Source organism: Galeopterus variegatus, unplaced genomic scaffold (assembly GCF_000696425.1).
Source record: "Galeopterus variegatus unplaced genomic scaffold, G_variegatus-3.0.2 Scaffold5224, whole genome shotgun sequence".
NCBI classification, from domain to species: Eukaryota; Metazoa; Chordata; class Mammalia; order Dermoptera; family Cynocephalidae; genus Galeopterus; species Galeopterus variegatus.
Genome location: NW_007731335.1, coordinates 75803 through 85683, shown reverse-complemented (window position 1 = coordinate 85683; position 9881 = coordinate 75803).

Genomic DNA, 9881 nt, shown 5'->3' with positions numbered 1-9881 from the left:
GCACAAGAAAATTTATTAAGGTAACATGTTATAAAATTATATACAAAAAGTATAAGAAAGCAATAGGAGAAAAAAAACTATAGTGTGTCAACAATTACCTAAGAATAGAAGAGGGGCAGTGTTAATACATATGCATATATGTTTATGATAAAAAATGTATAAAGAAAACAAAATTTTTTAAAAAACAATTACCTTTAATTCAAGTAGGAAGAGAAAAAGGTGGTATGTAGTGAGTAGCTAAACTTCTTTAGAATGTACTTTACTTGGTATAAGTAAAGAATTTAAATTCTGATAAAACATTTTGTAATACTATAACTTTTAGAATTGAATGTGAAGAATTTATACTAAATGTTATTTTGGTGTCTATGAATTTTAATTCAACTTTTGTAACATAACATTAAGTTATTTTCTGGAGTTAGTAATGCATAGCAGGTGTGTTGGCATGTGTGAAAGCACCATATGTGTGGACTGTGTTTTTCGTCGTGATAGGTGCTCTAGTATACAACAGAGAAAGAGGCTGAGTCTGGTGTAATTTCTCTATTGAAATCAGGTTATCAGCCAAACTGACAGAAAAAAAAGTTCTTTAGAAACAAACAAACAAAAAAAAAACCCAATAGTTAATAATTATATCTGGAAATAAAAATATGGTTGGGTTTATTGCCTTAATAGCTATAATCTCATTTACGTAATCAAATACAAATACCCCAGTATACCTCTTAGTTTGGTTTCTCATTTGGCTTCCAATCTGATTTTGACACAAAGTTGACTTTTCTCCCTGACACTTATCACCACCTGACATCACATTATAAACCAGTTTTTCCTCTTCCTTCCTCTCTCTCCCCTTCTTCTTTCCTCCCCCCAAGGATGTTATTTATTTGCTGTGCCCAAAAATCTACCTAAGATTTGCTATGGTCACAGTGTGTTCGGCCGTGTGTATAATAAACCTGGGTCTTTAGGATGAACAGCATCACTTCTAGGCTTTTAATGGCATTGGTGCACAGGTGTACATGAGACCGTGGAGGACTGTAGTGGCCAAAGAGAATAGTGTCTGCAATCACTTACTCCGTCTTCTCTCAGAGCTTAGTTTACTTTCCTGGATAGAAAGACCTAGGGTAGTACCTATCTCATAAGGTTATTACAAGTAAAGCACCCAGTACAGTGCCTGGCATACAGTTGGTTCTGAGAAAACATGTTATTCATACTCATGAATTGTGAGAAGTCATTAAGGAAAGAAGTCTGAAGGAGTCGTGAAGCCTCCCCAACACCTAACTTCCTTAAGTCCCATTCTGCTATTTTCTGTACAGGTGACTATTATTAAGTTGCATGAATAATTTAGTTTCCAAATTAGTAAAATGGGAATGAAATAATTCATACTCAACAACCACCACAAAATCAGACCATTTAAGTGGAGGTGCTATGTTACTATTTAACTGTGTCTTATCCTTTGTCATCAACGCCCCTCAATCCAGTTAGTCAATTAAGTCAACTGTTCCATCTACAATCAAACAGTATGTATTTACGATCACATACCCTGTGAAAAGCATTAAATTATTCACTATGTTGAAAGTGTGGCTATTCACTGCACTCGCCAGGGAAATCACAGACAAAAAATTCCCTAACTTCTTCTGACTTTTGTTTGACATTCTGCTGCTGGAATCCAGGTGTAAACATAGAAGAGATTTTTGTCCCATAAACACATCCCTGGGTTCAAAGTCCTCTTTCATTTTCTATTGTGCTGCAATAATTCCCTTTCTTGTCTTTTCTGGTCCTGATCATTGAAAATGTGGAAGTCTAAAACCCATTACAGTCTGGCAAGTAATAAAAATAGATTAAGTCTACTTAGGTTGCCCCAGGAGAAGGCATTAGATACTCTCTTCTAAGCACGATGTCATTTTCTTTTCCAATCTGTAGGTCCACGAATGAGGACTCAACTCCTGAAAACACTACTGTCCCCAGACCTAACATTACCTTTCTCTTCGTGTTTTTTATGTCCCCAGAAAAATAAAGCATTTTCTGTTTCAGTTTAAGGCCCACCTTCCTTACATTCATCATTAGACTTTTCTCCCAGGCACTCCGCCCCCAACCCCATTAATATCCCTCTCTTCTCTTTCTGAAAACATAATTTCTCCCCCATGACATTTTCCAATATATTACAACTTTTCTTAACAATGCTACTATATTTGGTCTAGCTTATAGGTCCCCTACTCTTATACAGTTTTCTACATCCCCTCTCTGGGACTCTGCTGAGTTCAAATATAAATTCACATATTAAAAAGTATCCCCTTTATGCTTTGATTTGTCCTTAAAATATTCAAATATACATATGACTGACATTATTGTATATGTACAATATGACAACAAATTAAATTCTTCCTTTTTTTAAAAAAATATGCATTCTAGAATATGAATATCTAAATGAAAGGAATCTTTCAAATTGGCCATTATGTAAGATTACATATTTCTCAAAATACTTGCTGCTTGAAAAAACAATCTTAAAATTGCCTCAAAAAATGTATGACAAATTTAAAAATAAATCCACATTCATACTGCAAGACTGAATATTTTTTAAACCCAAAATAAAATTATATGAACACAATATATAAACTTGTCTTGAAATGATTTTTTTATTATTTCAGAAAATCAATTCTACCCTCAAAGAATGAAGACTTAAACATTTGCTGCTACATTAAAGGATATGTCAACTATAAGGAAGCACAGTTCCAGATGAAATTTTTCTAGAAATACTCAGGGCTATCACTGATAATTCTGTAGCCTCCTATCAGGAAATGTTTGAAGATACATACACCCATGTATGTTTCAGGTGTATTTTTCCTTAAAGATTAGCAGAATACTTGACATATTATACTCTTCTGAGCCTCCTCTTGGTATACATTACATTTAAGAAGGAGACATTTTGATATATTTACAAAGTGTAAATCTTATTTTCTTTTTTTTTTTAATTTTTATTTTGTCAATATACACTGTATATGATTATTATGGCCCATCACCGACACCTCCCGCCCTCCTCCCTCTCTCCCCTCCCACCCAAGAATGTCCTTTCCATTTGCTTGTAACAACTTCAAAAAAGTATAGTTGCGTAATAACTTCGTATAGCATACATTATACGAAGTTATACGAAGCTTTTTTCTGTACACATGGAGATTTCTGTTTCTGTAGGGACTGTGATTCTTCTGACCAAATAGTGGATGCTTTTTTCTCCTATCCTCCAGCAGAGTTTCATTGATCATTCATTCACTGAGGGCAACCAGACCCAGGCACCAGGCTCCAAATTTTCCTAGAAACTGTATGAAATGATAGTTTGCCTCTTTTGCCTCAGACTTATTTGTCGGCTGAAGAAAGGCAGAGGTTTTTGGGAAGAGGTGGTCCTTTCTCTCTTTTTTAAAACTACCCAGGAATTGGGTGAAAGCTAGTTGGGCAAAAGCTGGTTCCAGTGAAAGAGAAGCAAGAATGCATGAACCGAAAGACTGAACTTTACTGTCTTCATCTGTAATATGGGTGATAATTTTTTTTTCTTGCATGTGTGAGAATTAATGAGATAATGAGCATACAGTGCCTTGCAATGGAAAAAGGCACCAAGTTAGGTGATTATTATGACCTTGCTGATTGGCTTAGCAAAAGGGATTGGAGGAGTTGGGGGAAGAATTGAGCAAGCAGGTCAGTTGTAGGCACTAGCCTGGAAGTTCTCCAAGGGAAAGGGCTACATTGTCTTACCCTCCGCATCTAGCACAGTGCCTGAAACATAGAAGATACTCAATCAATATTTGTTGAATGAAAGAATGAACTAAACTGGACTTGAAAAATTGTAAAGTCAAGCCAAGTTTTCTCCTATGATGCCTTTCCCCACCTCTGTGATGCCTCCTTTTCTTTCCCTCCTCTGTTCTTCCAGGAGAACATTCTTATGATGGCACCTAATGAGGAACAGTAGCATAAGAGGGTCTTATTTTCTGCTCTTGAGGTTCTCAAACTTGATTAAGAAAATTAAAAGACAGGCCTTGTGGGGACACTAAAATTTTAGAACTTTTATGCCAAGAAAAATTTAAAAGATGAAAAATAGGACTATGTCTCTTTAAAAATTTAAATTTTGAATTAGTAGGCTATTACCAAGAATGGGCCTGGAAGTGTCAGCTTGCTTCAATAAAACATCTAACTGCATGCCTAGATTCTTTCAAGAAAAATGTGGAGAAAACAAGTAAAATTATAAGCCAAAAAAAAAAATGGAGAATAGGTAACATTAACCAAATATATGCATTCGGATTTCCCACTAGAATATTTATTTTTATTTAAAAAAAATTTTTTTGCTTATATTCCACCCAGGATTTGGAGTACAGAGAGACTAGAGAAAAGATTTAGGTGATAGACCTTGTCCTATATCAAATTCATACAATTCCTTTACTAAAAGAGGAAACATTATACAAGGATGGGAAGGATCAAGTGAAAAACAACATTAAGCTATTTGTATTGCTTTTATTGTTTCCATATGAAGAGGGTCACAACACAAATACTAAGATAAAGTTATATTGATACTCCCTGTATTAGTCTACTTTGTGTTGCTATTACAGAATACCTGACACCAGGTAATTTATAAAGAACAGAGGTTTATTTGGCTCATGTTTCTGGGACAGCTGCATCTGGCATAGCCCTCAGGCTGCTTCTACTCATGGTGGAAAATGGCAGACATCCAGCTGGTACAAGCAGATCACAAGGCAAGAGGAAGCAAGAGAGAGAGAGAGAGAGAGAGAGAGAGAGGAGGTACCAGGGTCTTTTAAACAACCAGCTCTTGTGGGAACTAATAGAGAGAGAACTCAATCACCACCCCCACCCCCCAGGGAGAGCATTATTCTACTCATACGGCATCTGCCCCTTTGACTCAAACAGCTTCCAACACTGCCACATTGGGGATCAAATTTCTACATGAGTTTTGGGAGGACAATACACCCAAACTCCATCACTCCCTCTACCTACACATGGATGCAGATGAAGGCTAGAATATGTAATCCAAGATAATGGGCAGAAATTCCAGCCACAAAGAATCTAAGTGTAAGTTAATTCTAGGATTATCATAGTAGTTTGTTTTAACTTTACATTATGAGCAATAAGAAAAAATTCAAGTTTCTATGGTAGTTTAATCCCATCAAAAGCTCTGTGAAAAAGCAGTTTATATTTCTTTAAATCTTATTTCAAAAATGCTGTCTCTTAATGTTAATATAAAAATATGGACATTTAAACCACTTTAAGTTACAAGGGTACATCAAAAAGTTCATGGAAAGATTTGTATTCTCTTTTAGTTCTATGTTCCCATAAATCTTTTGATGTACCCTCATATTATTTTACTAAAAGTGCTTCAAGGAAAAATAATCAATTAATTGGCACAAGTACATTCAGTTCTGGGATACTCTGCTCCATTTGTCTAGAATGAGTCTAACCATTGAGTCTGCACTATTTTCTCAGCAATCCATTGCTACAAAAATGACTGAAGATCTGCATATAGCATCACTGCCAGTCTATGCTGTCAACACAAACAGTGCCTTTCAGCAGTCAGCAAATGTTTATTAAATGTCTGCTGTGTACTACAGAAGAAAATGAGCCAAAACACAGAGACAAGAAAGAGCATGGCAAGTACAGGGAACTCTAAGCTGTTCAGTATTCATGGGAAGCAATGTGCAAACAGCTAGCAAGGTCTTTCTTGAAAGGCCTACATGTCAGGAGATTCAGCTTTATCCTGTAAATTATGGGGGGCCAACAAGCGTGATCAGGAATGGCACAGTCTATTTTCCAAAGTTGAAATCTCATTTTGGCAATACTGAGTAGAGCAAATGTGTAGAGAGGAAGACAGATCATTTAAGAGCTTATTGTATAATTCTGCATAAGCAATAAAAGTCTGAGCTAGAAGAGTGATACCAAGAATGAGAGGAAATTTAAAAGGAAGATTCAACAATCATGACTGAATGTGGGAAAGAAAAGGGAGTAAGAGCAGTCTATGATTTTATTTAATAAATATTTATAACATGCTTATGTGGGCTGAGGTCTCTTGTAAGTGCTTTATTTTAAAAAAAACTCATTTAATACATACCAGGGGTCTTCAAAAAGTTTATCGAAAATACATATTATGAAAAATTATCATGGATAGCAACTTTTTTTTTGCACCATAATAAACTCATACTAACTTGTTATAACGTTTCTGAACAGGGTATAGTTTGAGGCACTAAGAAGGATAAGACCTCAGTTTGAAAAGAGCCACTATTAGAGCAACATGTATTCTGCTAAAAGCAAGAACAAACATCAAATTTATGGTGAAGCTTGGGTGAAAGAATGATGAAATCAGTAATTTTTTATGAAAAGTTTACAGGAACAATGCCCCAAAGAAATCAGCAGTTTCCAAATAAATAACTTGTTTCAAGAAGTAACAAGAGGATGTTGAAGTTAAAAAGCCCACAGCCACAGACCATCCACATCAATTTTCAAGGAAAAAAATTAATCTTGTTCATGCCCTAATTGAAGAGGACTAATGATTAACAGCAGAAACAATAGCCAACACCATATACTTCTCAATTGGTTCAGTTTACACAATTCTGATCGAAAAATTACAGTTCAGCAAATTTTCTGCTTGATGGGTGCCAAAACTATTGTACCCACATCAGTTGCAGACAACAGCAGAGCTTTCAATGGAAATTTCAAACAAGTGGGATAAAGATCCTAAAGTATTTCTTCAAAGAATTGCAACAGGAGATGAAACATGGCTTTACCAGTACTATCCTGAAGACAAAGCACAATCAAAGCCATGGCTACCAAGAGGTGGAAGTGGTCCAGTCAAAGCAAAAGCAGACCAATCAAGAGCAAAGGTCATAGCAGCAGTTTTGGAGGGAATGTCCAAAGCATTTTGCTTGATTTTCTGGAGGGCCAAAGAATAATAACATCTGCTTACAATAAAAGTGTTCTGCCAAAACATTAGCAGAAAAATGCCTGGGAAAGCTTCACCAGAGAGTCCCTCTCCACCACAACAACATTCATTCCTCTCATCAAACAAGTGCAATTTTGCTAGAGTTTCAATGGGAAATTACTAGGCATTCATCTTACAGTCCTGTTTGATTCCTTCTGTTTTGTTTTTCTTTCCTAGCTTAATAAGATCCTTAAAGGGCATCCATTTTCTTTGGTTCGTAATGTAAGAAAGAAAACATTGACATGATCAAATTCCCAGGACCATCATTTATTTAGGGATTGACTAAATGGTTATCATTGCTTACAAAGGTGTCTTCAACTTGATAGAGTTTGTGGTGAGAAATAAAGTTTACATTTTTTACTTTTATATTTTAATTCCATTTCTCCGTGAACTTTTTGAAGTCCTCTCATATAATATCCCTATGATGTAATCACTATAGGCAAACCAAATTTAAAACTGAAATAAATGGGCTATCAGCAAATTAAGTAAGTTGTCCATAGTCACACAACTTGTCCATGGTTTAACAGGATTTTACCAAGAAATGGAACACCAGAATTTATGAGCCACACTACGTGATACTGCCAACCTAAAAATGCTGAGAATTGCTGCTAGGCTTCTGGCTTAGGAGACTCAGGAGATGACCATAAGGTTAGAAAAATAAGTTTGAATATGAAGATGGGAATACTTTGGGCAAATTGCATTTTCAGTGCCCATGAGTTATTTAAGTGGAAATGTCTACCAAACTCATGTGTATTTCAATCTGAAGCTTTAGATAAAACTCAGAACTAGAGATTTAGATTAGATCTATCTCCATGTAGGATAAAATCAAGACAAGAATGATTTGAGATTGCTTTGGAAGAGCATTTTGAGGTGGCTGGTAGAAAGAATGTGAAAAAAAACATCAAATTTAAGATACAAGCAAAGGAAGAAGATACCATACCATTAAGATAGGCAAAAAGGAATTGTCCAAGTAGGAGGATAATCAAAATAAAGTTTTGGAGAGAGACAGTAAAGAATATCAAGAGGAGAGATCCTGTAAGACAAGACTAAAACCCCAATAGGTTTAGCAGCCAGATTTTAAAGTGAGGAGGAGTAAATGAGGCTGTGAGAAAACAGAGAGAAGAACAGAGGGCAGGGCTTGGGATGGAGATGAAAACATAAATAAGGTGCCTGTTTTTAATAAAAATAGAGTAGCCCAATGGCATTAACACCAAAGTAAGGAGGTCTTTTGTACAAAGGCAGATGTTTAATAGTTCAACAGCAGAATTAAAATGCTAGAAAAGTGCTGCCCCCATCGCTTTCTCTGGATATGTGGAGCATGGAAATTCAGGGAGCAGAGAACAGAGAATCAAGGGAAAAGAAGCAGAGTCATATATGGACAAGAATAGAGGTTAAGGTTTTTTGTTTGTTTTGTTGTTGTTGTTGTTGTTGTTGTTATTTTAGTGAGTCATTGAAGGCTATGGTGCAATGGAGTGATTTGCTCAAGGATTGATTTTAAAAAGACTTATATGGCGCTGATACAGATGTTCAATGGCTTGATAGGAAACACGCAAGAAAGCTAAGACATTATCACAATAATCTAAATCAGTGGTTCTGAGAGTATGGTCCAAGGATTGACGAGGTAAAAACTATTTTAATAATGATTCTAAAAAGTTTCATGCTTTTTCAGTGTATTGAAATTTTCATCAGTGGTACAAAAAAAATATAATAAAATAAATGGTGAATAGGACTGCTAGCACCTTAGCAGGGGTTGATTCACTATGCCACACTGTCCTCAGTAGTCATTGTATTCTTTACAGACTTTCATTAAGAAAAGAAAAAAAGTTCTACTTTTAAAATATCATTGATGGATCAGCAAAAAATATTAATTTTATTGAATCTTGACCCTTGAGTACACGACTTTTAGTATTTTGTGTGATGAAATGGAAAGTACACGCAGAGCACTTCTGCCACAAACCAAAGTAGGATGCTCATTCCAAGTAAAAGCACCTGTGTGATTGTTTGAGCTGTGAACTGAACTAAACACGTTTTCCACAGAACATTTCTTTTATTTAAAGAATACTGAAAGATAAAATACATTTATTCAGAATTGTATGGTTGCAGATATTTTTCTGAAAACAAAGGATGTGAGTTTATCACCTCAGGGAAAACTGAAAGTATTTATTACAAATAATAAAATTCAGGCATTCAAACAAAATTGGAAATTGGGTGATTTTTGTCCTTCAATATGAACTTGACAGCTACTCAATATTGGAAAAATTTCCTGTAAGACCAGTGGTGATATTAACAAATCTGATTTGCTAATATTACATAAAGAAATGGTTCAGCATTTGGAAAGTGACGTAATACAGTGAACTGATATTTTCCAAATGATGAATGTGTGATGTTACAAAATCATACATGAGTAGCAGATTCATTGAAAGCAGAAGACAGACCAAAGGATTTAAGTGTATCTGAGTACAAAAACATAGTTTATGTTGTTTTCAATTTCCATGTTCCAACAAACCTTAAGGAAACTAGCACTTGTTAAGTTTGGGTTTAGTATCAAAGAAAAATACCCAGAATTATTTGTAAAGGCCACTACAGTACCCCTCCCTTTTCCAACAACACATATGATTTATACTCAACCAAACAACAGATTGCAAGAGATTGAATGCAGAAACAGATATGAGAATCCAGCTGTCTTCAGACATTTAAAAGAATTGCATAATGTAAAACAATGCTGCCCTTCTCACCAAATATTTTGGGAAAATATAGGTTTCTTTCCTACTATTTATATTTACGTGGATTAGGTTTACTGTTATTTTAAATGAATTGATTAAGAAATCTATTTAAATTTCTAAAGTGATAAATGTCACCTACATAAACAGAACCTCTTTGAACCCTCAATGATTTTTAAATGTGCAAAGAGTCTTGGGACCAA